The 25,533-nt window shown below is 36.7% G+C and overlaps 1 pseudogene; it reads right to left on the reverse strand.

Moving 5' to 3' along the window:
* Window positions 1-9,811: 9,811 nt before the first annotated feature.
* On the reverse strand, window positions 9,812-10,945 carry LOC120117026 (annotated as a pseudogene).
* Between the last annotated feature and the right edge of the window lie 14,588 nt (window positions 10,946-25,533).

Raw genomic sequence — 25,533 nt, forward strand, 5'->3', positions numbered from 1 at the left:
TTTCTCCTTGTATATCCGAGCATTCTCATATGCTTGTGCTCTAAACTTTTCCATTTCATTAAGTTCTAATAATCTCTGCTCCCCAGCTAGTTGAGCATCGAAATTCAATCGCTTGATAGCCCAATAAGCTTTATGTTCAAGCTCAACCGGGAGATGACAAGCTTTACCATACACTAACTTGAAGGGTGACATCCCCAAAGGAGTTTTGAATGCTGTTTTGTACGCCCAAAGTGCTTCATCCAACTTTGACGACCAATCCTTTCGCTTTGGGTTCACCACTTTCTCTAAAATCTGCTTGATCTCTCGATTAGATATCTCAGCTTGGCCATTTGTTTGCGGATGATATGCCGTGGCAATCTTGTGTCGAACTCCATATCTCAGCAATACCTTGGCAATCAACTTGTTATCAAAATGGGTTCCTTCATCACTGATGATAGCACGAGGTACTTCAAACCGAGTGAAAATATACTTGTGCAAAAACTTGAGTACGGTCTTGGAGTCATTCCTTGATGTTGCTATTGCTTCCACCCACTTTGACACATAATCCACATCAAGCAATATATATAATTTTCCTTCAGAAGATGGGAATGGTCCCATGAAGTCAATGCCCCACACATCAAACAGCTCTATCTCCAAAATATTTTGCAGCGGCATCTCATGTCGTCTGGAGATGTTTCCAGTCCGTTGGCATCGATCACATCCTTTGTAAAATACTTGGGCATCTCTAAACAAAGTTGGCCAGTAAAAGCCTGATTGCAGGACCTTAATAGCTGTCCTTGCTCCACCAAAATGGCCTCCACTTGGGGCCGAATGATAATGGTACAAAATATCACTTTGCTCCTCTTCGGGTACACATCGTCTAATGAGCTGATCGGCACAATGTTTGAACAGATATGGCTCATCCCAAAAATAGTGCCTTGCATCGTTCTTGAACTTCTTTTTAGCCTGACTATTCAAATCAAAAGGCACAATTCCACTAACAAGAAAATTAACAAGGTCAGCGTACCACGGGATTGCCGCGGCATATAAAATTTTCTCATTAGGAAATTCCTCTTGGATATCTACAGTGTCATGGCATTCAGAATTGTTCTCTAGCCTAGATAAGTGATCAGCAACTTGATTTTCAGTTCCTTTTCTATCTACCACCTCTAAGTCAAATTCTTGCAAAAGTAAGATCCACCTAATAAGTCTAGGCTTGGCATCCTTTTTGTTCACTAAGTATTTTATAGTCGAATGATCAGTGTGAACAATAACTTTAGTGCTTATTAGGTAAGGTCTAAATTTATCAAAAAAAATACTACGTCAAGTAATTCTTTCTCAGTGGTGGTGTAGTTCAATTGTGCTTCATTTAAAGTGCGGCTAGAGTAATAAATAACATGAAAGATTTTACCTCTGCGTTGCCCCAAAACAGCTCCTACGACATAATCGCTTGCATCACACATCAGCTCAAATGGTGATGTCCAGTCGGGAGGGACTACAATGGGTGCCGAGATCAGTTGTCACTTTAGCTCAGTAAACGCGCCGAGGCATAATTCATCAAACACAAAGGGTTGGTTTTGTTGAAGCAATGTGCACAAGGGTTTAGAAATCTTGGAGAAGTATTTGATAAACCTTCTATAGAATCCAGCATGTCCAAGAAAACTTCTTATTTCCTTGACTGAAGTTGGTGGTGGCAATTTTTCAATCACTTCAATCTTTGCCTTGTCCACCTTAATACCCTTGTGTGAAATTTTGTGGCCTAATACAATACCTTCAGTCACCATGAAGTGACATTTTTCCCAGTTTAAGACCAACTCAGCCTCCTCGCATCTCTTGAGAACTTTTGCTAAATTGCCGAGGCATCGTTCAAAGTCGTCCCCACAAACAGAAAAGTCATCCATGAAGATCTCCAGAAAACCCTCAACCATATCTGAAAATATAGCTTGCATACAGCGTTGAAACGTTGCCGGGGCATTACAGAGTCCAAAAGGCATCCTCCTAAAGGCAAAAGTGCCATAGGGACAAGTAAATGCAGTCTTCTCCTGGTCCTCTGGTGCGATGGCAATTTGATTATACCCCGAGTACCCATCCAAAAAGCAATAGAATGCTTTGCCAGCCAATTGATCCAACATTTGGTCGATGAAAGGTAGAGGAAAGTGGTCCTTATTCGTAGCTTTGTTGAATTTTCTATAGTCCATACATATCCTCCATCCGGTCACAGTGTGAGTGGGTAATAGCTCATTATCCTCATTCGTAACCACCGTCGTGCCTCCTTTCTTCGAAACACATTGGACAGGGCTCACCCATGAGCTATTTGAGATAGGGTAGATCACTCCAGCATCAAGCCATTTCATAATTTTTTTCATCACCACTTGCTTTATAATAGGGTTGAGTCTTCTTTGTGGTTCAATTGAATTGCCATGGCAATCTTCTAGCAGAATCTTGTGCATGCAGATCGTGGGACTAATGCCTTTCAAATCGGCCATAGTCCAACCAATTGCTTTCTTATGCTGCATCAAAACACTTAACAAACTTTGCTCTTGGTTAGCAGTAAGGTTAGCGGAAATAATCACCGGTAAAGTCTCATCGCTACCTAAGTGAACATATTTAATATGCCCTGGCAAAGTCTTAAGCTCTAGATTGGGTGCATGCAATAATGAAGGCTTAGGAGAAATGAATTCATCAAAATTCAGAGGTTCAAAATTCATACCTGATCTAACTTGTACTAAGCTAGATTGCTCCTCCAAAATTGGAAAGTCGTCGGACTCCACTAAGCTTTCATCATCCACCCAATATTCATTTTCTGCTAGCTGAATGAAGTTGTTCTGGCAAAGATGTTCAGTCTCTTCTTCAATCACTGAGTTCAATTCAGAAATGCCTTGGCATTATTCAGTGTCATCAACATATTTGAGCATTCTAAAAACATTGACAGTCACACACTGATCAGCCACTCTCATGGTGAGTTCACCTTTTTCACAGTCTATCAAGATATGTCCAGTGGCTAGGAAAGGTCTTCCCAGAATGATTGGTGCCTTGGCATCAATTTCGCAGTGCAGAATTAAGAAGTCGACTGGAAACACAAACTTGTCCACCCTTACTATGATATCCTTGACTCTCCCTTTAGGTTTAACATGGGATTTTTCGGCAAGTTGTAAAATAACTGAGGTGGGTATTGCATCTCCTATGCCAAGCTTCAAGAATATCGATTTCGGCATTAAGTTGACACTTGAACCAAGATCACATAAAGCCTTTCCAACGAAATTAGCTCCAATTGAACAAGGAATAATGAAGCTGCCTGGATCATTTCTCTTTGGCGGCAACTTACTCAATAAAGAACAAAATTCTGTTGCCGTGGCAACAGTCTCTACTTTCCTCTTCTTGGTACAGATGTCCTTCAGAAATTTGGCATACATTGGCATCTGTTCAACAGCTTCCAAGAGAGGTATATTGATATGGAGCTGATCAAGAATGTCTACGAACTTCTTGAACTGAACTTCATCATTGTGCTTCTTCAATCTTTGCGGGAAGGGTGGGGGAGGTCTAGCTTCCTTAGCTGTAGGAATAGAATTTTCTTTTGCCTTGGCATCAGAATCTGGTACCTTGGCAGAATCCTCCTCCTTGTCATTCTCAGAAACTCTATCATCTTGTAATTCAGCTTCAGTAGTGGGATTAGAATCATCATGCTGTGGCCCACTATCCTTGACTTGTCGATTGATTTGTGTTCCACTCCTAAGAGTTAACACATTGCAGTGCTCTTTTCCAGGCCCTTTAGTGACTTCAGTATCACTTGGCAAACGTCCTTGCTGACGCTATTGCAATGCCGTAGCAATCTGACCAACTTGACCTTCCAAAGCTCTCAGAGACGAGCTATGGCTTTGAAGTAAGGCGCCTTGACTATGAAGTAAAGCTCCTTGATTCTTAATTGAAGTAGAAAGGTCTTGCAGCATTGTCTTCGTAGTAGATATGAATTCTTGAATTGTAGCTTCTAAGGAACTTATGCTCGCTGAAGATGAAGCTCATTTGTTAGCATTATGCCATGGCATATAATTTTGGTAACTTTGAGGCTCATTGTGATTCTGCTGCCTAGTAGGTTGATTAGCAATGTGGGCTCCTTGATTTCCCCATGAGAAATTGGGATGCTGACGCCATCCAGCATTATAAGTGTTTGAGTAAGGATTGTTGCTGCCTCGATATTAATTACCAACAAAGTTGATGGACTCATGGTTGGTTGGGCATTCGCTCTCGTGATGATTGCCTTGGCATAACAGACATGCCAGATTAGTTGTTTTCACTTCCTTCACATCAGTGGAACATTGTAAGTTCTTCAACATATTAGTAAATAGCGGAGAGTTGAGCAGACACCGAATCTTTAGCTTCTAACTCGAATGCTCCAGGTGCTCTCCTCCCACTCCCAAGTCTTGAGGAAGGAAATTGATAATCATTGTTAGCAATTCTGTCCAAGATAGCAAATGCATCCGTAGGTGATTTATCCAGCAATGTCCCATTTACCGAGGCATCCAGTAACATCCTCGTGGGTGCATTGACTCCATTATAGAACATGACTACTTGAGTCCAATCATGAAAAACCATGATTTGAACACTTTCGAAGCAAACTCTTGTAACGATCCCAACACTCATACATGGATTCGTCGTCGCCCTGGCGAAAAGATGATATTTCATTCCTTAGCTGCGTATTCATGTTTGGTGGGTTGTACCTCAATAAGAAACTCTTGCAAAGATCGGCCCATGATTCCATCGAACCGGCTGGTACACCACTCAACCAAGCTCTTGCTCAGTCACGCAATGAATTCGGAAAAAGCTTTAGTTTCAGAAAATCCTCATGCACTCCTTCTTGGCGGAAAGAATCACAAACTTCCAGAAAATTACGAATGTGCTGCCTGGCATCTTCAGTTGGCATACCCCCAAACTGCCCAATAGAATTCAACATGTTGAACATGACTGGTTTCAGCTCGAAATGTGCAGCTTGAATTTCGGGTGCCACAATCCCAGGATTCAGATCATCCAGCATCGGATTTAAATGATCTCGAATAACACGAGGCCTGATAGCAGGTTCAGCATTGTTTAATGCCGCGGCATTCTGATTTCCGTCATCTTGACCAATGCCTTGGTTTCCAATCTGATACATATTTCCTTGAGCACGTCTTCTTCTTCTAAAGAGTCTTTCAATCTCAGATTCTATTGGTTCCAAAGGCTCTTCAGAATTTCTTCTAGGTATACACTAAATAAACCTGAAAAATAAAACAAAAATATCAAGTAAACTATACAAAAAAATAAAAATGCAAATCAAAATAAAATGCTATGGCAAAACTAAATAACTTCAGGCTGCCAATCCCCGGCAACGACACCAAAAACTTGTTCGCGTGTTGTGAGTACTATAAAATATATGCAAATAATGTGCAAGTTTACACAATCGCTCAAGTAATATAATGATGAGTGAGTATCGTCTCCACAGGGATTGGGTGAAATTACGAAAGTCTAACCAAAGCAACGCACTAAATTATCTAAGTATAATTAGTCTTCATATATACAAATGTCACGGTAATGGAAATGTGTATGCTGGTGAATGTGGATTTATGGTGTGATGGTGTAGCAAATGGAAATGCAGTGGCAATGATGGATGTTTAATATTGAGTATGGTGAAATGTTGAGCCAATGAGAAATGGTAAAGACAGTAAATAAAAAAAATAAAAAAAAAATAAGAAGAAAATAATCCTCACGTGACAAGCTTCCAATGAAATGAATGGTAAGGATTGGTATAAGGTTGCTAAACTTATTTCTCAAGTATATTTAAGCTATCTTGTCTTTACTTACTCGACAGGGCTTTTCTAAGGTGTTCAAAAAAACCTAACAGAATAGGATGCCAAGGCATCTGCTCTCACTCAACGATGTTGGACAGCCTACCCTATTGATAAAGACACCCTTTTTAGTCGTTGAAATCCTAACCTAGTCTCTTCTGAGATCTAAGGGATTAAGTTATAATATTCCTAGGTCGGTTCAAAGCCCCTTGAAAATACCATAACCCATTGCTTATGAGGATCTTATCTTGCGCTTCTTCCGAATACTTACAAGTATTTTTAGTTTAGGATTCTTCCGAATACCTAACCTTCATCTAAGAGATGGACATTTCCATGCCTCTTACAAGCCTAGATGGTGAAGCATTCATAAGCAAAGCAAATAAAGAACCAAAATAAACTTAAATATACCATTAAAAATAAAGTTTAAACAACCATTAAATCAACAACCACCAAATAAGTTAGTTCATGGTGGGGTTCGAAATATCCAAACACAAAGTCATGAAAATATTCGTTCCAACAACCCACAAAATAATATAAAAATAGCAGTAAAAATGGAAGTGAGAAGAAGCCTTCGCCGCGCCACCGGAGGTCTCCTCTCGGCCACCACGAACCACCTAGCTCGCTAGCTCCTTTCGGCGCCTAGCTTGCCACTCCTTGGAGCTTTATCAATGGAGGAATATCCCAAGGAAGAAGAAAGGAAAAGAGAAAATAAAAATGTGATTTTTCTGCTCTATGCGTGTGCTCTCTGTCCGTGTATCTCTCTCCCATGAGATGTCATATATAATAAAAAATATCTAGGGGTAATGATGAGTTTGTTGGGTGCAAAATACCCCTCATACCCCTAGAATCACATGTTGTGCATGAACCTTATCCTCCAAGTGGCAGTGGTCCTTTTGCAGCTCTGGCAGGCGGTTACAGTAGTTCTTCACGTGCAGAGACAGCTATCCAGTGCCAGCTGTCCTGATTCAGAAATATCTTTTTTTGTCTTTTTTTGCGCCGAAAATGCCAAGGCATTTCAATCTGCTTTAGCAACGTGTGATGCCGCGGCATTACTTCCCAAAGAATCCTTTTTCTTGCTATTCCCTGCACACCATAGACAAACTGCACCTTTCCCTCAAACAACACCATTAAGAAATAAAATAGCACAACCACCACAAATGCAACTATATGATCCTAAAATGACCTTTTAAACAAACAATAACTTAAGTGAAAAAGGCTTTAAAAGTAGCCTTTTTAGGAAGTTAACACAGGGCTCCATTTGGACCTACAAAAATGTAAGTAGGATATTATAAATAAAAAAATAATAATAATAATAATAATAATAATAATAATTAAAAATTAAAACCTAGACAAAAACGGGTGTATACAGTTGACCATATTTGTTCATTATTGTATTGACTATAATAGGGCAAAGATGACAATACAACAAGTTTTTGTCCAGTTCTCTCTTTTGGTTTGAAATTTGATATTAACGACGACATTGCTCATCCATATTGTAGAGATCTGGCAATTTTTGGGGTAAATTATCTGTTGAAGATGACGTTGTTCCTTTTTGTTGAGGAAATCAAGTCAATCTGAATATAATTTGGTGTTGAAGACGACACAACTCATCTATTTTAAAGAGTTATGGCCACTTTCATATGACGTTGTTCCTTCTTGTTGAGGAAATCGGGTCAATCTAGAGATGATATAATATTGAAGATGTTCTAGAAGTATTTGGGTTATTTGGAGACAACACGGTTCCTTCACATTGAGGAAGTCTGATTGTCTAAGGATAACACTGCTCCTTCACATTGAGGAGATCTGGCCGGTGGATGACATTGTTCCTTCGTGTTGAGGACGTATAGCCGTATTTGGAGATAATTTGGAGACAACACAGTTCCTTCGCATTGAGGAATTTTGATTGTCTGAGGATGACATTGCTCCTTCGCGTTGAAGAGATCTTGTCGGTAGACGACATTGTTCCTTCGTGTTAAGGACGTATAACCATATTTAGAGATAATTTGGAGACAATATAGTTTATTCACATTAAGGAAGTCTAATTGTCTGATGATGACACTGCTCATTCGCGTTAGTGAGATGTGGTCGATGGACGACATTGTTCATTCGTGATGAGGATGTTTAACCGTCTTTGGGATAATTTGGAGACAACATGATTCTTTCACGTTGAGGAAGTCTGATTATCTGAGGATGACATTGCTCATTCGCTTTAAGGAGATGTGGTCGGTGGATGACATTATTCTTTCGTGTTGAGGACGTCTAGTCGTATTTGGAGATAATTTGGAGAGCACACAGTTCCTTCGTATTGAGGAAGTCTGATTGTATGAGGATGACACTGCTCTTTTGCGTTAAAGAGATCCGGTCGGTGGACGACATTGTTCATTCGTGATGAGGATATCTAGCCGTCTTTGGGGGATAATTTGGAGATAACACAATTTCTTCACGTTGAGGAAGTCTGATTGTCCGAGGATGACACCACTCCTTCATGCTGTGGAGATCTAGTCATAGAAACAAATGATTGACTTGAAATAAAATCTTCTTCTTCAACATGGAATTGTGAAACGAAGTCTTTGCTAAATTGAATTTCTGTCAAATATTCAACATTTGAGTGAAATCAAATGAGTGGAAAGAAATTTGTTTACAGAGAAGCTATCTCAGGCGATATAAAAATTTGTTTCGATTTAAACAATTTCAAAATTTATGTTTCGAAGGAAAATTATCTCAAGCAAGATGAAATTTGTTTTTTAAGAAAAATAATATCAGATGTTCGTATCTTAAGGAAGACTGTCTCAAGTGAGACAAAGTTTGTTTTGAGAAAAACAATCTCTAGTGAGATCAACTTTGTTTCAAGTGAACCAAATTCAGAATTTTCATCTCAAGGGAAAACTTTATCAAGCGAGATGAAATTTGTTTTTGAGAGAAATAATCTCAAAGGCTTATGTTTCAAAAGAAAATGTCTCAAGGGAGATGAAATTATATTTGGAGATAAACAATCTCAAAGGTTTATGTTTCAAGAGAAAATGTCTCAAGGGAGACACAATTTTGTTTGGGAAAACAATCTCAAGTGAGATCAATTTTGTTTCAAAAATTTCAAAATTTGTGGAAAATTGTCTCAAGCGAGACGAAAAACAATCTCAAATGTCAACAATTTAATTTCAAGTGAAATATTTTTCAAAATTTGTGTTTCGAAGAAAAAATATCTCAAACTAGACAGAATTTGTTTTGAAAGAAACAATTTCAAGTGATATCAATTTTGTTTTAGAAATTTCAAAATTTGCGGAAAAATGTCTCAAGCGAGACAAAATTTGTTTTGAGAGAAATGATCTCAAAGGCTTATAGATTGTCTACTCTTGCATGTTGAGAAATTGCCTTTATAAGATCTGATCGTTCACTTCAAGATGTCAAATCTGTGGATGACATCGTTCCTTCGTGTTGAGGACGTCTAGTCATCACCAAACTTTTTATTTCCTGAAAGATCAATATAAAAATAATGCATTTATGAATGATTATCTTGGATGCTATGATGAATTTGATTTCATGTATTTGACTTGATTTTTTTTTGATAAAAATGACCTTTTTGAATTCGTCCTAATGAGAGAAGAAAATGATCTTGAGAAAGGGAGAATTAGACGATGTCCTTATGAGAGGAGAAAAATGGCCTTTGAGAGAAAATGAAATAAGGATTTTAGGAAAAACAGTCTTAAGAAAGATTATATTGATGTTTTTAGACAAACAATCTTAAAAAAGATGAAATTAGTTTCTCAAAAGTAATTATATGAGTATCCTTATGAGAAGAGAAAAACCTTTTTTTATTGCAATGTGATGATGAATGTATGATGCAAATTTCATGTAACATGTATGTATATGTTGATGTATGTTTTCTTGATTCAATGGTCAGGGACAGATGCTGGAGCACTCTTCTTTATATCCCTGATTCGGTTGTCTTCACTCTTTGTTTGCACCAGCGTGCACTGGAAAATCTTGACTCGTGACAATTTTTTCTTACCCCAAAAATTTTACCTTAGATGAATTTGGCTTTCCCTGCCTGGACTTGTGTAGAAATCCAATAGAGCTTCCCTCATGATACCATCATCATCCCTGCCAGATGATTTGAAAATAGAATCTATCATTTCAAGCTTCAGAGATTGTGTATACACAGCTATCTTGTAGCGATAAATCAAATACCACTTTCTGGAGCTGACCACCGTAGCAATTGATGGAATATCAAACTGCCTTGGAGAACCATGTGACACATCTATGCCAAGGATGATGGTTGGAACCTTAGAAATGACTGGAATTGAAGCTGTTTGCTTAATTGTTAACATCAAGTTCAACACTCCAAACTTTGCATTGATTTTTAGAAGCAAATTCGTAAGGTACTGATCATTGACCCTGGTTGGAGCCATACACTTGTGTGACTATGCCAAGCTCGACAAGATTCATAAGGAGCATAATTCTTCCTATCAGGTAAAACATAAAGGAGGAACTATGGAGCGTCAGGAAGTTTAGATTGGGTTTCCCTGATCATTTCTTCAAATTCATTCAACAAGATAGTAGTGTTTGCTTTTATTAGACTATTGACTATCCTTGAACAGAGGATCTATCTGAATTGAATGCCGAAAGAGACTATTTGTATCACATCGTGTTGAGAAGTTAACGACAAACTATTGTTCAATCTTAGTTGGCTCCACTAGTTTCTTGCTATTAAAATTTCATTGCCCATTCCATGGAAAGAAATCATCATCAATCCTCAGTTTCAACCTCGAGGATTATAGAAGACAACCTTCAACTTTGGTGAAATTAGAATTTATGGGAACACCATATGATCACAATATTGGTTTAGCGTCATAGTTACTGGTTTTTAAAATATCCGGTAACTTATTTATCTTTTTATATGGCTTCTGCCTAGATTTTTCAACTAGGGAAGCTCTTTGCATGGCGTTTAGAGCTTTTGTATAGCGTTGCAAGGATACCAAAGAGTAAAGCTCAGTGGGAATATAAGTGGGACATTTTGGCTTGCCAACATTAATGCTTGGGAAATCACTAGAATAATGCGACTGTATGTTGTGATGAAGGACAAAACAATCATATATAGTGATCTCCACTATCTCTGCTTCACAATTTTCATTCTTCATGCCTTTCTGCCTCATAAATGTTCGCTCAATTCAATGATCTTGTCTTCCTGGAAGATATGAGCCTTCAAAAATGCCCTAATATTTATCATTTCTGAATTGTATGGGCCTTAAAAAATGCCCCAACATTTATCATTTCTTACTCCAACACTGATTCTAAGCGTGAGCTTTGTGTTTGAGAGCCATGTGTCAATTACCAAGGTCTACTCCAGAGATATTGTCTTGTTTGAAAATGTTTTTCTTCTTCTTCTTCTATTTTCAAAATTTTGAAAAATATCAATTAAAAGAATGTTGAAAAATGTTTAATAAATTTTTTTGAAAAATATTGTCCCTTTCTAGGTTTCACAATTGAGACATCATAAAGTTAGAGTTCATTGGAGATCAAAGAATTAATTACTCTCTTAATTATTCCAACTTATAGCTTATTGACAAGTGTCAGGATTAGGGATTGATTTCAGGCTGGCTTTCTATATTCCAAGGTTTCATCCATTAAGTCTTTCTTCTTGTCCCTGCTCGTTGGAACATTTTAAATGACCCTCATTTCTGGCATGACATTTAATTGGGTGTAAACAAAATGTCGCAACTATCATAATCAATTGCTACACCTTTTAGAACACTTTTATTTCAGTTCTATTAAATATTCCATTTTTCAATCTTCGTAGACTCCTCTAGCCAAGGAAGTACAAACATATCGGTCTAAAAATGAAATTCCTGAGTGCTCGTGTAAAATTGACTATAACAGGTGTTTCTCGACTCCCTTAGTCCATCTTCACTGAAACTCTTTATTTAGTAAATTCGATTTAATTTGCAATTGTTTGACTAGTTGAATTCGACTTTATTATACATATATATTTTAAAATTGCCTTTATTTGGCTAGCTGAAGGATTCATGTCATAACAAAGTCTTTGACTTGACAATCACAGTGGATCAAACACTGAATTGCCAAGTATCTGATCAATGTCATGGTTTAAATGTAATATATTCATAAAGCTAGGGCTTTTGAGTTTTCTCTATAACCAATTGCTTTAGCGGAATAGCTCAATTTTATTGTATACATATATAATTATATTCTGGGTATATAAATTCAATTTCTTAAGCTTTTCAAGAAGGACTGGTTATAATCCAAGTGTTGTTGAAAGTTAGAAAGTCTCTTCTTAGAGTTTAATTTCCAAGTTACTTACCCAAACTAGATTCACCTACTCAACTATTTCATCTGTGAAGATCATGATCATCATTGAATGTCATCAACATAAGTAGAAACCAATTAGCTTTGCAATCTCACGTGTAAGATGCCCCATATAGTTCACACCCTTACATACCTGAATGTCAAGCCCTTAATTTTCTCTTCAATCGAGGAGAAGACTAGCTTGATCCCTACAAGATAAGGGTATGTATTCTTGTATATCTTCTGGATTAATATTAGGGTTCTTATTTTACGAGGGTTTAATCTTGTCACTTGCCCAAAAGTCATAATCTTAATTCTCAATAGAGCTTTTAAGTCAAATGATATTAAAAGAACTACAAGATTAAAACTCGTTCAATTGTTCACAACTTTAGAAGGTGACATTTTATTTAAAATGTTCGAATGTCAAATGATTTATACTCACTTAAACATAGAAGAAAGAGAGAAAAATAAGTTCAAACAAGATGAAATACTTTTGATGTGAGCACAACAAAAATTCCTGATGGATGCCATAGCCCACTCCTAATCAGAATGCCCCATCATTTATCGGTCGTCCATGCCCCTGAATCAATCAAATTTTGGACCTTGCACTTCAATGCCCCACAGTTCTCAGTGGCGTACCTTGAGCTTCCTATGTGATAGCTGCATATGACATCAATATCACATACCCTAGGATATGGGGACTCTTTTGGCTTGGACTGAATGAAAGTCACAAGATTCTTCTCAATCTGCATTAGAGGTAATTCCTCGTAGGTCACTGAATTAGATCAAATTGACTTTTTTCTCGGATCATCCTATAAGGCTCAATCTTATGGCTGGCTGAGTAAGCTCCCACCGTACTGATTTCAACTTCTTCTTTTACTTGTTCGAATTTTACTTCTATTCTTAATGTGGTGTCACATGATTAGGACCACTTCATTCAATCCTCCAAGAATTAATCCTTATGTTTTCATGAATGATGCATGTGAAAATGTTCAAATAAATGAAATGCATATGCGAAATGAAAAGATATAGAAGCAAAAAGTGTTGACCCCAACGGTGAATATCATAGAATAATTTTCACCAGAGATAAAAATCTTCACATTACAAGATAATCCATTTTACATACATGTTATTGCTTAGACACTGGGTCTAAAATGAGTCGATTTTGTCTCGTAGCTTTGTCCTTGAAAATTATGCCCCTCAAGCACTATATAACCTATCTCAGTTAATGCCCCTACGGTACTGAAGTCATTCGTCACTCCTTGGTGATTAACGATGAAACGATCGTAGATAAGACTTTACCACTTGATTACTTTTCAGATCAATGAATCATCTTTCCAGTCTCGAATGTTGCATAATCTTCAAGCGAGTTTCCTTATTGTACTCTCTGAACTTCTTTTAGCCCTCGGTGCATGTCTGTGTAAGTGACTGCTTGATTGAAAACTTTTATCTCTCCTTGTAAAAATTTTCACGTAAATATCCCTTGCGGATCAACACTTTCGCATTGTGTCACGTTAATTAAATGCAATGCAAAAGATGTGAAAATGAAAAAAAAATCAAAATGAGTTAGTATAGGTAAGATCATCGATAAAATTTAAAAGATGTTATTTAAATATAACACTTAACCAATCATGGTATCTACCCGAGCACGCTTTCATTAAATAGCGATCCTACCCAGACAGGTTTTCTACCTAAAATGATTTACTTTCAAGAAATTGATCCTAATCACATGGTATCTACTTCACAGCTTTCATTCAAAATAAATTTATTCTATGAATTTAAATCAAAATGTAAAGGTTTTGTAACATCCTCAATACCAGGTTAGTGACCAAATTATGAAATTTCAGTGATCAAAGTAGATAAATTGAAATGTTCAAGGACTTGATTGAAATATTTGTGTAGGATGATTTAACAAATGAAGGAGGAATAAAGGGGCAAAAACGCCTTTGAGCTAAGGAAAATAATTAAATATTATGTGAGGATATTTTATACCCACGTGGAGCCTATGTTTGGGAAAACAAAGTTTCTAGACTTCTCTTCTTCATTCTCTTCTTCTCCACCGTGAAGCCAAAAGCAAAGGTGAGTTGGTATTCTCTTGGTTAATTCTTAAGAGTCAAGTATGGTTTTGATTAATGAAGCTTTAGGAAATATGATGGAAGGAAAAAGAGATTTAGAAACTCAAAGAATAGCAAGTTATGGAGGATTTAAAATACTAAGCATTTAAGTGAAAATTTGAATAAGAGGGTTTAAATGAATTTGGAGGTTGAATTTGACTTGTCATTTATGAGAATAAGAAGTTATAATAGTTCGAATTAAGTTTGGATAACATGGAAAATGTGGTAAGATTCTTAGTTTTAAGAATTTGGATGAACTTTGAGAGATTATAAGGTGTTGAAATGCTAGAAATTAGTTATGGTGGTTATAGATGAGTTTGATAGCATAATAAGGGTTTTATACATGAAAATTTGGGTGAAGTATTGATGAATTTTGAGTGAAAACAACCTATTTTGGGCAGGTGTATCGATACACTATGAATAGGTACCGATGCACAAAGACCAAATTTTGAAGAACCGTTATATAGAGTGTTTAGTTAATCGATCGATGGAATCGACCACGAGGGGGGGTGAATTGGAAATAAAAATTTTGGTGGAAGCTTTTGCAGAAAATTGAAAGTAATTGCACACCGATTTAGAGTGGTTCGACTTTATCAACCAAAGTCTACGTCCACTACCTTAGCTATCAACACTAAGGATTTTTTAACAAATTCACTAATTTGTTCTTTCTTTTAAGGCCAAAGAGATAACCTTACAACTCCCTCAAGAATATACCCCAATTCTTGAGAACACTCTTTTCTCAAAGAGAAGATTACAACTCCCTCATATTTGACATGCCCAGCCTTTTTGCATTCATAGAAAATGATCGGGTCTTTCTCATTCGATTCAGTTTTGACGCCTTCATGACGTTTGAATTTTCTTCCTCGGTTGGGTATCATCAACTTTCTGAATCGTTTGGCAAATAATGCCATTTTCTCGTCATCATCATCGTCATTTGAACCACTCTCATCTTTTGTGGATTTGAGAGCAACTCTAATGTTTTTCTTCTTCTCCTTCTCCTTTGGCGTCCGTCTATCTTATCGAGGTCCACTTCATCTTCAAGCATCATTTCATGAGTGAGAAGGGAACCGATTAGTTCTTTAAGATTTAAGGACATTAGATCCTTAGACTCGATGATTGCCGTCTTCTTTGATTGCCACGATTTTAGAAGGGAGTAGACTAACTTCCTCACAAGCTTTTCATTTGAAATGATTTCTCCATATGATTTGAGACCATTGACAATCGTTGAAAATCTATCCGTCATAGCTTTGATATCTTCATTTGGTTTCATCCTGAAATTTTCATAGCTATGGGTTAGAATACTTATTTTAGATTTTTTTACCTCATCGGTACCTTCATGAGTGACTTGAAGTTTGTCCCATATTTCTTTTGCGGTTGTACAAGATGAAACTCTTTCGTATTCATCTGGTCCAAGAGCACAAAATATGATATGGATGGCTTTGGAGTTGAGCTGGAACATTCTTGTCTCTTATTTACTCCACAATCTTGGATGAGTGAGAGGCTTGATGTATTCTTCTTCTACGACATTCCATGCTCCCATGTCACTTGCTTGAATGAAGTACATCATCCTATTTTTCCAATAGGCATAGTTAGCCCCATTGAAGAAAGGAGGCTTGTTGACGGGCATCGAATCGAGACCAGAGTTGTAATTTGAAGCGCAGGTCATTGATGACTTGATAATCGATGTAACTCTTCTCGAATCGACTCAAGAGGCGATTAAACCTTCAAATAAGTGAGGCTCTGATACCAATTGTTGAGTTAATCGATCGATGGAATCGGCCAAGAGGGGGGTGAATTGGCAATAAAAATTTTGGTGGAAGCTTTTGTAGAAAATTGAAAGTAATTGCACATTGATTTAGAGTGGTTCGACTTTATCAACCAAAGTCTACATCCACTACCTTAGCTATCCACACTAAGGATTTTCCAACAAATTAACTAATTTGTTCTTTCTTTTAAGGCCAAAGAGATAACCTTACAACTCCCTCAAGAATATACCCAAATTCTTGAGAACACTCTTTTCTCAAAGAGAAGATTACAAATTTGCAAACTTGAGCACAATAAGTGTTCTTCAAAGCAAGATGAATATTGAATGAAAAATAGGCTTGAAATGCTCAAACTTGAGGTTTGATGCTTTCTCTTTGATTCTCTCTTGATTCTAGTTGCTTGTTGTTTCTTGTTGTTGATCAATGGCTTCTAAGCTTGTTTAAATACACTTTGAATCACTTCTGAACGTTGGGGATGATTGTTGATCGATGCATACCCATGGTGCATCAGTGTAAAATTCAAATATTTTAACTGTTGGATCCTTAGTGCATCGGTGCACTAATAGTGCATCGATGCATCAAGTGCATTCGATGTTTCAAAATAGCCAGAGTGCATCGATGCATGGCTGGTGCATCGATGCATCAAATGCATTCGATGTTTTCATAAAATCCTCAGTGCATCGGTGCATGGTATGTGCACCGATGCAAGAAATACATTCGATGTTCAATTTAATTCATGGTGCATCGATGCATGGATTGGTGCATCACTCTAAAAAATTGATTTTAGGCTTGATTTTGGTTCAAAATACTTTGTGAAAATTGTTTCAAAAATATATTAAGTATAAAACACAATTTTACACATTTAGTAAGGTTTGAAATTGATCTTAAAAGACTTGGAGTAATAATTTGATATTCGATTAATTGAATCGAATATACTTAGAAAATCAGTTTTAAAATTCATTTAAACTAATTTGTTATATCAAAACAAAAATGTTTTCAATATAGTGCATCAATACATTCAGGGGTGTATTCGATAAACACTAGAAGGCATCGATGCATGAAAATTTCGAACCTAATTTGTGTACCGATACGTACCGATACACCCATAGTGCATCGATACCCCCTAAAGGAAAAAGTAAATATTGGTCTATTAAATTGGTTTAAGTTATTAACATCAAATTACGAGGTGTAGATATTTGATAATTACCTTAAAATGAATATTTATGTAGATTCTGAGCCTAAAGCAATTCCAGAACATTTGGGAAGTAAGAACGACCGGGGGAAAAGCAAAGAGATCTAGGTGAATGCATGTGCATAGCATTATTTTAGTAGCATATTTAGTTCTAGACTTGCGATAAATCTAGATTTAATACCGTGAGGCATGATTCATTTCAAATTATGAAACATTATATGAATTCATACCATGTGCATTGTGTAGCATGTTTTAAATGAATATGTATGAAAAGTTATATGAGCTATATGATGAAGGTAAGAAAATGATATGGCTATGTGATATACTATGTAAATTGAGAAAAACCCATGTTATGTAGATGATAACTATAGGTATAGTTGGCATGCCAAGAGTATAGGGTCTACGCGATCCTTCGGGACATATATGTATTCTTTGGAACATGTATGAGGTCTGTTGAGACATATATGTGATCCTTAGCATATGTATATGATTCGTAAGGAATTTCTATGTGGTCCTTAGGGACATATTATATAGCACTACGGTGCAATTCTACGTGGCACTTCGGTACATTTATACGAGCTGTGGTGACAACATAGTGCACAACCTCACAATACTCACATACCTTAGGTTCTCAATATGGTATTATGGGCTAGTGAACTTATTAATATGAACTTATGAATGTTAATTTGATAAGCCTATGTGTAAGAAACATGGTTATGGATAATGCACTGATTAAATACATATTTTCATTGCACTTTATCTCATTTTGGCATTTTCATTATATTTCATTGTTATTATTATATTACCTCACTAAGTCGATGACTTAGCATGTGAGTATTTCACACGTAGGATCCGAGAAAGTAGACGAGCAAGGTTAAGCAGTTGGGACAATATCACTCTTGCAACTACCAGATCAGAAGCAACTTAATCAGTAGGTCATTTTGTTACGTAAATGAATGTTGGCATGTAATATAACGGTTTAATTGTGTATGCTCTGAGCATTTTGATGAACTTTGTATAAACTTATGTATATTATCGTATTTTAGTAATATAAGTCCAAATGTTTATTATACTGTTAATAATATTGTTTTAAAAAGTCAATGTGACATCTCAGGCTCGTATCCGGGTCGGGTACAGGTTGGGGGTGTTACATTTAATGGTATCAGAGCTATGATTTAGTTGATTCTAGGCATAAACCAGAGTCTAGAGTGTCTTTAATTGAATATATGCCAATATACAGTGAGAACTTCTTATTTGATATAGTAATGAGTATGTTGTTTTCCTAATATAATGATGTGTTTATTCTTATTAGATGTCCGAACATAGTAGCTCCCGAAGTGAAGCGGGAGAAGATAGGCATGCTGAAAGCATTAATTCACCTGCCCTGGCCAGGCAATGTGAAGGACATGCATCTCAGGGAGTGCCTGTACAAGACCAAGACACTTTCTTCAGGACGTTGGACGTCATCCTGACGCGTCTTCAACCTCCTGTTCCACCAACTCAAAGAATGAATGTAGCAAAGGAGTTGAGAGGTTTAGGAGCTCTCGAATTTAGGGGAGAAGCCGAGGAAGGTCCGGTGGTAGTGGATCTTTGGTTAAATGATTTGAAAATCATGCTAGATGGTCTCCACTGCTCTGAATTAGAGAAGTTGGATGGAGAGGTGTCTTTGTTAAGAGGACAAACGAGGATATGGTGGACGAATGTCACCATGAGGATATCAAGCGAGCAATTGACTTGGTCTCTGTTCTTGGAAGAATTTAAACACAAGTACATTGGAGATCAGCTTATTCGGCAAATGAAGCAGGAGTTTATAAACTTAAAGTAGATGAATCACTCCGTATATGAATATGAATGTGAATTTAATAAGCTTAGTTGATTTGTTGCGGAGCTTGTGCCTACTGAGAAAGACGCTTATGAATGGTTTGTGGAGGGCTTACGCCCTAGATTGAAAGAGATGCTGATAGTGGGTGCTTCTTCCAGCTCAGCAACACCAAAAAGAGAAAAGATTCAGGATTTTGATCACAAGCTAGATCAGAATCAGTGACATCCTCTGTTAGAGGAGCAAGTCAGGCGAGACCTAGACAAACACAATTAGTGGGATCTGGTGCTAGGAGATCCAATCAGGACCAAGCGAGACAGTTTCAACATTGTGTGAAGAACCACTTTGGGGCATGTTGTATGGCTTCTGGGACTTATTTTCGATGCGGAGATGCCAGACATTTTATCCAAGATTGTTCGTTAATGGTGGGTAAGCCTGCACCATCTGAGAGAGTTAGTTCTGCCTCGTAGAGAGAACGAGAAAGTGACAGAGAAAGGAACCAGTCTGAATCCTCTACACAACCTGAAATTTGATCAACTGTACGGGTATACAATTTAAAGACAAGTGAAGACCATGATGATCCCGATATTATAACAGGTACTTTTCAGCCGTATGATAAATTAGTATTAGTTCTGATTGATCCGAGTTCTAATTATTCTTATATTACCAATAAATTAGTAAAGGAATTGAGAATCCCATTAGAAGCTACGAGTAATGAGATGATAGTAACTAATCCTTTAGGGCATATTGCTCGAGTGAACAAGGTCTGTAAAGGGTATCCCATAAAGATTCATAGAATTGAATTCCCTGCTAATCTGATGGAACTACCCTTTGACGAGTTTAAAGTGATCCTGGGAATTGATTAACTGTTTCGTTATTATGGGAATGTCGATTGTAGATTGAAAAAGGTAACCCTGATGAGTCCAGAAGGAATAAAAGTAAATGTAATCAGTGAAATATTTAATCCTTTAGCAAATGTAATATCAGTGATGTCTGCCAAGAAGCTGTTGCTACAAGAATGTCAAGTTTTTCTTACAAATGTGATCGATACAAGAGCTAATGAGAAAGGGTTAGATGAGATTCCAATAGTTCGAGAGTTCCCTGATGTTTTCGATGTTGAGTTACCAGGATTACCTCCAGATAGAGAGGTAGAAATTCAAATAGAAGTAATGTCGGGAACAACTCCGATTGTAATGGCACCTTATCGGATGACTCTGAAAGAACTGCAAGAGTTAAAGAATCAATTGCAAGAGTTGTTAGAGAAGGGATTTATTCGACCAAGTGTGTCACCTTGGGGAGCTTCGGTGTTATTTGTTAAGAAGAATGATGGGTTAATGCGTCTCTGCATTGATTATCGATAGCTTAATAAGGTAACCATCAAGAATAAGTATCCTTTCCCCGAATTGACTACTTGTTTGATCAGTTAAAGGGAGCTTCAGTATTCTCGAAGATTGACTTATGTTCTGGTTATCACCAATTGAAGATTCATGTGAAAGACATTCTGAAGACAGCTTTCAGAATGAGATATGACCATTATGAATTCATCGTAATGCCATTTAGAGTAACGAATGCACCTGCTGCTTTCATGGATTTTATGAATAAGATTTTTCAACCCTATTTAGAGCAGTTTATAGTTGTCTTTATTGATGACATACTGGTGTACTCGAAATCAAATGAAGAGCATAGCGCATATCTGAGGATAATATTACAAATTCTCATAGATAAGAAGGTTTATGCCAAATTATCCAAATATGAGTTTTGGCTTAATGAAGTGATTTTCCTTGGGCATGTGATTTCGGTAGAAGGAATTCGGGTGGACCCTCAAAAGATAAAAGCTATTCTGGATTGGGAGGTTCTAAAGAATATATCAGAAGTCCGGAGTTTCCTTGGACTTGTTGGTTATTATCGAATATTCGTTAAGAATTTTTCAATGATTGTGATGCCTTTAACGAAGCTGATGAGAAAGAACGTACTGTTTGTTAGACTCCTGAATGTCAAGAAAGTTTTGAAGCTTTAAAGGGAATTCTGACAGAAGCTCCTATATTGGTTCAACCGGAATCTGAAAAGAATTTTGTAGTATACAGTGACGCGTCCCACAATGGGTTGGGGTGTATATTAATGCAAGAAGGGAAGGTAGTAGCGTATGCATTGAGACAGTTGAAACCACATGAAAAGAATTACCCCACCCATGATTTAGAAATGGTTGCAGTGGTGTTCGCTCTCAAGATTTGGCGTCACTATCTGTATGGAGAGCGTTGTTACTTGTATACTAATCATAAGAGCTTGAAATATTTGATGACTCAAAAAGAGATTAATTTGAGGCAAAGGATATGGGTTGAGTTATTAATAGATTATGATGTAATAATTGACTACCATCTCGGAAAGGCTAACGTGGTAGCATATTCTTTGAATAGAAAGACATTTGCAGCCTCACGAGCTATGGATGCAATGTTATCTTTAACTGGAGACGGTGATATATGTGCAGAGATAAAACTTAAACCAGCATGGTTGGATCGAATTGGAGAATTACAAAGTAAAGATGAAATGCGTTTGAAAGGAATAGAGCAAGTAAAGAATAAAGAGATTAAAGATTTTGAGGTTAAGTCGGATGAGAATATGTATTATAAAGGAAGAATTGTGATACCCGACGATGAAGAGTTGAAGAAACATTTATTGAAAGAGGCTCATTGTAGTCCATTAATGATGCACTCGGGTGGAACCAAGATGTATATGGATTTGAAGGATCGGTATTAGTGGCCAGGGATGAAACGAAGCTTCACTGAATTTGTGTCCAAGTTCTTAACATGTCAACAGGTCAAAGCCGAACATCAAGTTCCATCAGGATTATTGCAACCGCTTTTCATTCCTCAATGTAAGTGGGAAAATATAACGATGGATTTTATTTTGGGGTTACCCTTGAATCCGAACAAAAGAGATTCAATCTGGGTAATTGTTGATCGATTGACCAAGTCAGCACATTTCCTTTATGTTAGAACTGATTTCTCTATGGAAAAGTACGCAAAACTGTATATTAGAGAAATTATTAGATTGAATGGAGTACCTGTTTCTATAGTTTCTGATCGAGGCCCTCGATTCACTTCAAGGTTCTGGAAACCTTGCATGGAGCATTGGGGACACGCTTAAGTTTTAATACGACTTTTCACCCTCAGACGGACGGGCAATCAGAGAGAACTATTCAAATATTGGAAGATATGTTACGAGCATTCGTAATTGAGTTTAAAGGGTCGTGGGAGAAATATTTACCACTAGCATAGTTTGCTTACAACAATAGTTATCAGTCCAGTATTAAGATTACACCCTATGAGGCATTATATGGGAGGAAATTTCGTACACCATTAAATTGGTATAAACTCAAAGAACGAAGCGTGTTTGGTCTAGATTTGATTCAAGATATGGAAGAGAAAGTTTGTGAAATTCAGCATAACCTCAAAGTGACATTTGATCGACAAAAGTCTTATTCTGACCTTAAAAGAAAAGAGATTGAATTTGAAGTTGGGGATAAAGTGTTTATGAAGGTATCTCCCTGGAAGGAAGTATTACGATTTGGTCGGAAAGAAAAATTAATTCCTAGATTCATTGGATCATATGAGGTTGTTAAAAGGATATGACCAGTGGCATATCAACTATCTTTGCCACCTGAAATGGAGAAAATTCATAATGTCTTCCATGTGTCCATGTTGCGAAGGTATTGGTTTGATCATTCTCATGTCGTTGCACCAGAACAAGTAGAAGTCCAACCTGATTTGACCTATGAAGAAGAACCAGTAAGAATATTAGCTTATGAAGTCAAACAGTTAAGGAATAAAATGGTTCCGTTGGTCAAAGTTCTTTGGAGAAATCACAAAGTAGAGTAGGCAACGTAGGAACGTGAAGAAGATATGTGTCATCAATACCCCATATGTTCGTTCAATGAAAATTCGAGGATAAATTTTCTTAAGGGGGAGATTTGTAACATCCTCAATATCGGGTTAGTGACCAAATTGTGAAATTTTAAAATTCAGTGATCAAAGTAGATAAATTGAAAAGTTCAAGGACTTGATTTAAATATTTGTGTAGGATGATTTAACAAATAAATGAGGAATAAAGGAGCAAAAAGGTCTTTGAGCTAAGGGAAATAATTAAATATTATGTGAGGATATTTTATACCCACGTGGAGCCTATGTTTGGGAAAACAAAGTTTCCAGACTTCTCTTCTTCATTCTTCTTCTCCACCGTGAAGCCATAAGCAAAGGTGAGTTAGTCTTCTCTTGGTTAATTCTTAAGAGTCAAGTATGGTTTTGATTAATGAAGCTTTAGGAAAGACGATGGAAGGAAAAAGGGATTTAGAAACTCAAAGAATAACAAGTTATGGAGGATTGAAGATACTAAGCATTTAAGTGAAATTTTGAATAAGATGATTTAAATAAATTTGGAGGTTGAATTTGACTTGTCATTTATGAGAATAAGAAGTTATAAGATTATAATTAAGTTTGGATAACATGGAAAATGTGGTAAGATTCTTAGTTTTAAGAATTTGGATGAACTATGAGAGATTATAAGGTGTTGGAATGCTAGAAATTAGTTATGGTGGTTATAGATGAGTTTGATAGCATAATAAGGGTTTTATACATGAAAATTTGGGTGAAGTATTGATGAATTTCGAGTGAAAACAACCTATTCTAGGCAGGTGTATCGGTACACTATGGATAGGTACCAATGCACTAAGACCAAATTTTGAAGAACCGTTACATAGTGCATCGATACATTCAGGGGTGTATCGATACCTGTGTATTGATACACACTGACAAGCATCAATACATGAAAATTTCGAACCTAATTTGTGTATCGATGCACCTATAGTGCATTGATACCCCCTAAAGGAAAAAAATAAATATTGGTCTATTAAATTCATTTAATTTATTAGCATCAAATTACGAGGTATATATATCTAATAATTACCTTAAAATGTATATTTATGTAGATTCTGAGCCTAAAGTAATTCCGGAACATTTGGGTAGTAAGAACGATCGGGGGAAAAACAAATAGATCTAGGTGAGTGCATGTGCATAACATTATTTTAGTAGCATATTCAATTCTAGACTTGTGATAAGTCTAGATTTAATACCGTGAGGCATGATTCATTTCATATTATGAAACATTATATGAATTCATACCATGTGCATTGTGTAGCATGTTTTAAATGAATGTGTAGGAAAAGTTATATGAGCTATGTGATGAAGGTAAGAAAATGATATGTCTATGTGATATACTATGTAAATTGAGAAAAACCCTTGTTATGTAGATGCGAATTATAGGTATAGTTGGCATGCCAAGAGTAGAGGGTCTACGCGGTCTTTCGGAACGTATATGTATTCTTTAGAACATGTATGAGGTCTGTTGAGACACATATGTGATCCTTGGCATATGTATATGATTCTTAAGGAATTTCTATGTGATCCTTAGGGACATATTATATGGCACTACGGTGCATTTCTACGCAACACTTAGGTGCAATTCTACGTGGCACTTTGGTGCATTTATACGAGCTGTGGTAACAACATAGTGCACAACCTCACAGTACTCACATACCTTAGGTTCTCAGTATGGTATCATGGGCTAGTGAACTTATTAATATGAACTTATGAATGTTAATTTGATAAGCCTATGTGTAAGAAACATGGTTATGGATATTATACTGATTAAATACATATTTTCATTGCATTTCATCTCATTTTGGCATTTTCATTATATTTCATTATTATCATTATATTGCCTCACTAAGTCGATGACTTAGCGTGTGAGTGTTTCATACGTAGGATTCGAGAAAGTATACGAGCAATGTTAAGCAGCTGGGACAGTATCACTCTTGCAACTACCAGATCAGAAGCAACTTAATCAGTAGGTCATTTTGTTACGTAAATGAATGTTGGCATGTAATCAAACGGTTAAGTTGTGTATGCTCTAAGCATTTTGATGAACTTTGTATAAACTTATGTATATTATCGTATTTTAGTAATATAAGTCCAAATGTTTATTATATTGTTAAGAATATTGTTTTAAAAAGTAAATGTGACATCTAGGGATCGTATCCGGGTCGGGTATGGGTTGAGGGTGTTACAGGTTTAGAGTCGTTCCTCCTTCGTGTACACTTATTTTGATAACTACTAACTAACAGAGGTTCTGTATGGCTCTACCTAGGGAGACCATTCTACGGTTCACTACATGCATGGTTTCAGCTCTATGAGGAAAGAGTACTCGAATTGTCCTTGATGTCAGTGCCCCTTTGGGCTACCAAACCCTTCATCTTAACCTAATAAAGATGTAAATGGATCGAGTTCAATTTGAGGGGATTCACTTCCTTATACCCATACGAGGAATAAATTTCTATGAAAGTATAAGGTATGTGTACCCCGGGGGTTATTTGCTAAAATTCATACTAAGAATAAATTCTCACAAGAGTAAAACCCTACTTACTTGGGATGAAACTCAGGTATAAAGATTATGTCATGCAGATGCATGTGATGTGTGTGAGGAGGAATATACAAACATTTAC

The sequence above is a fragment of the Hibiscus syriacus genome, unplaced genomic scaffold (assembly GCF_006381635.1).
Source record: "Hibiscus syriacus cultivar Baekdansim isolate YM2019G1 unplaced genomic scaffold, ASM638163v2 tig00110318_pilon, whole genome shotgun sequence".
NCBI lineage: Eukaryota > Viridiplantae > Streptophyta > Magnoliopsida > Malvales > Malvaceae > Hibiscus > Hibiscus syriacus.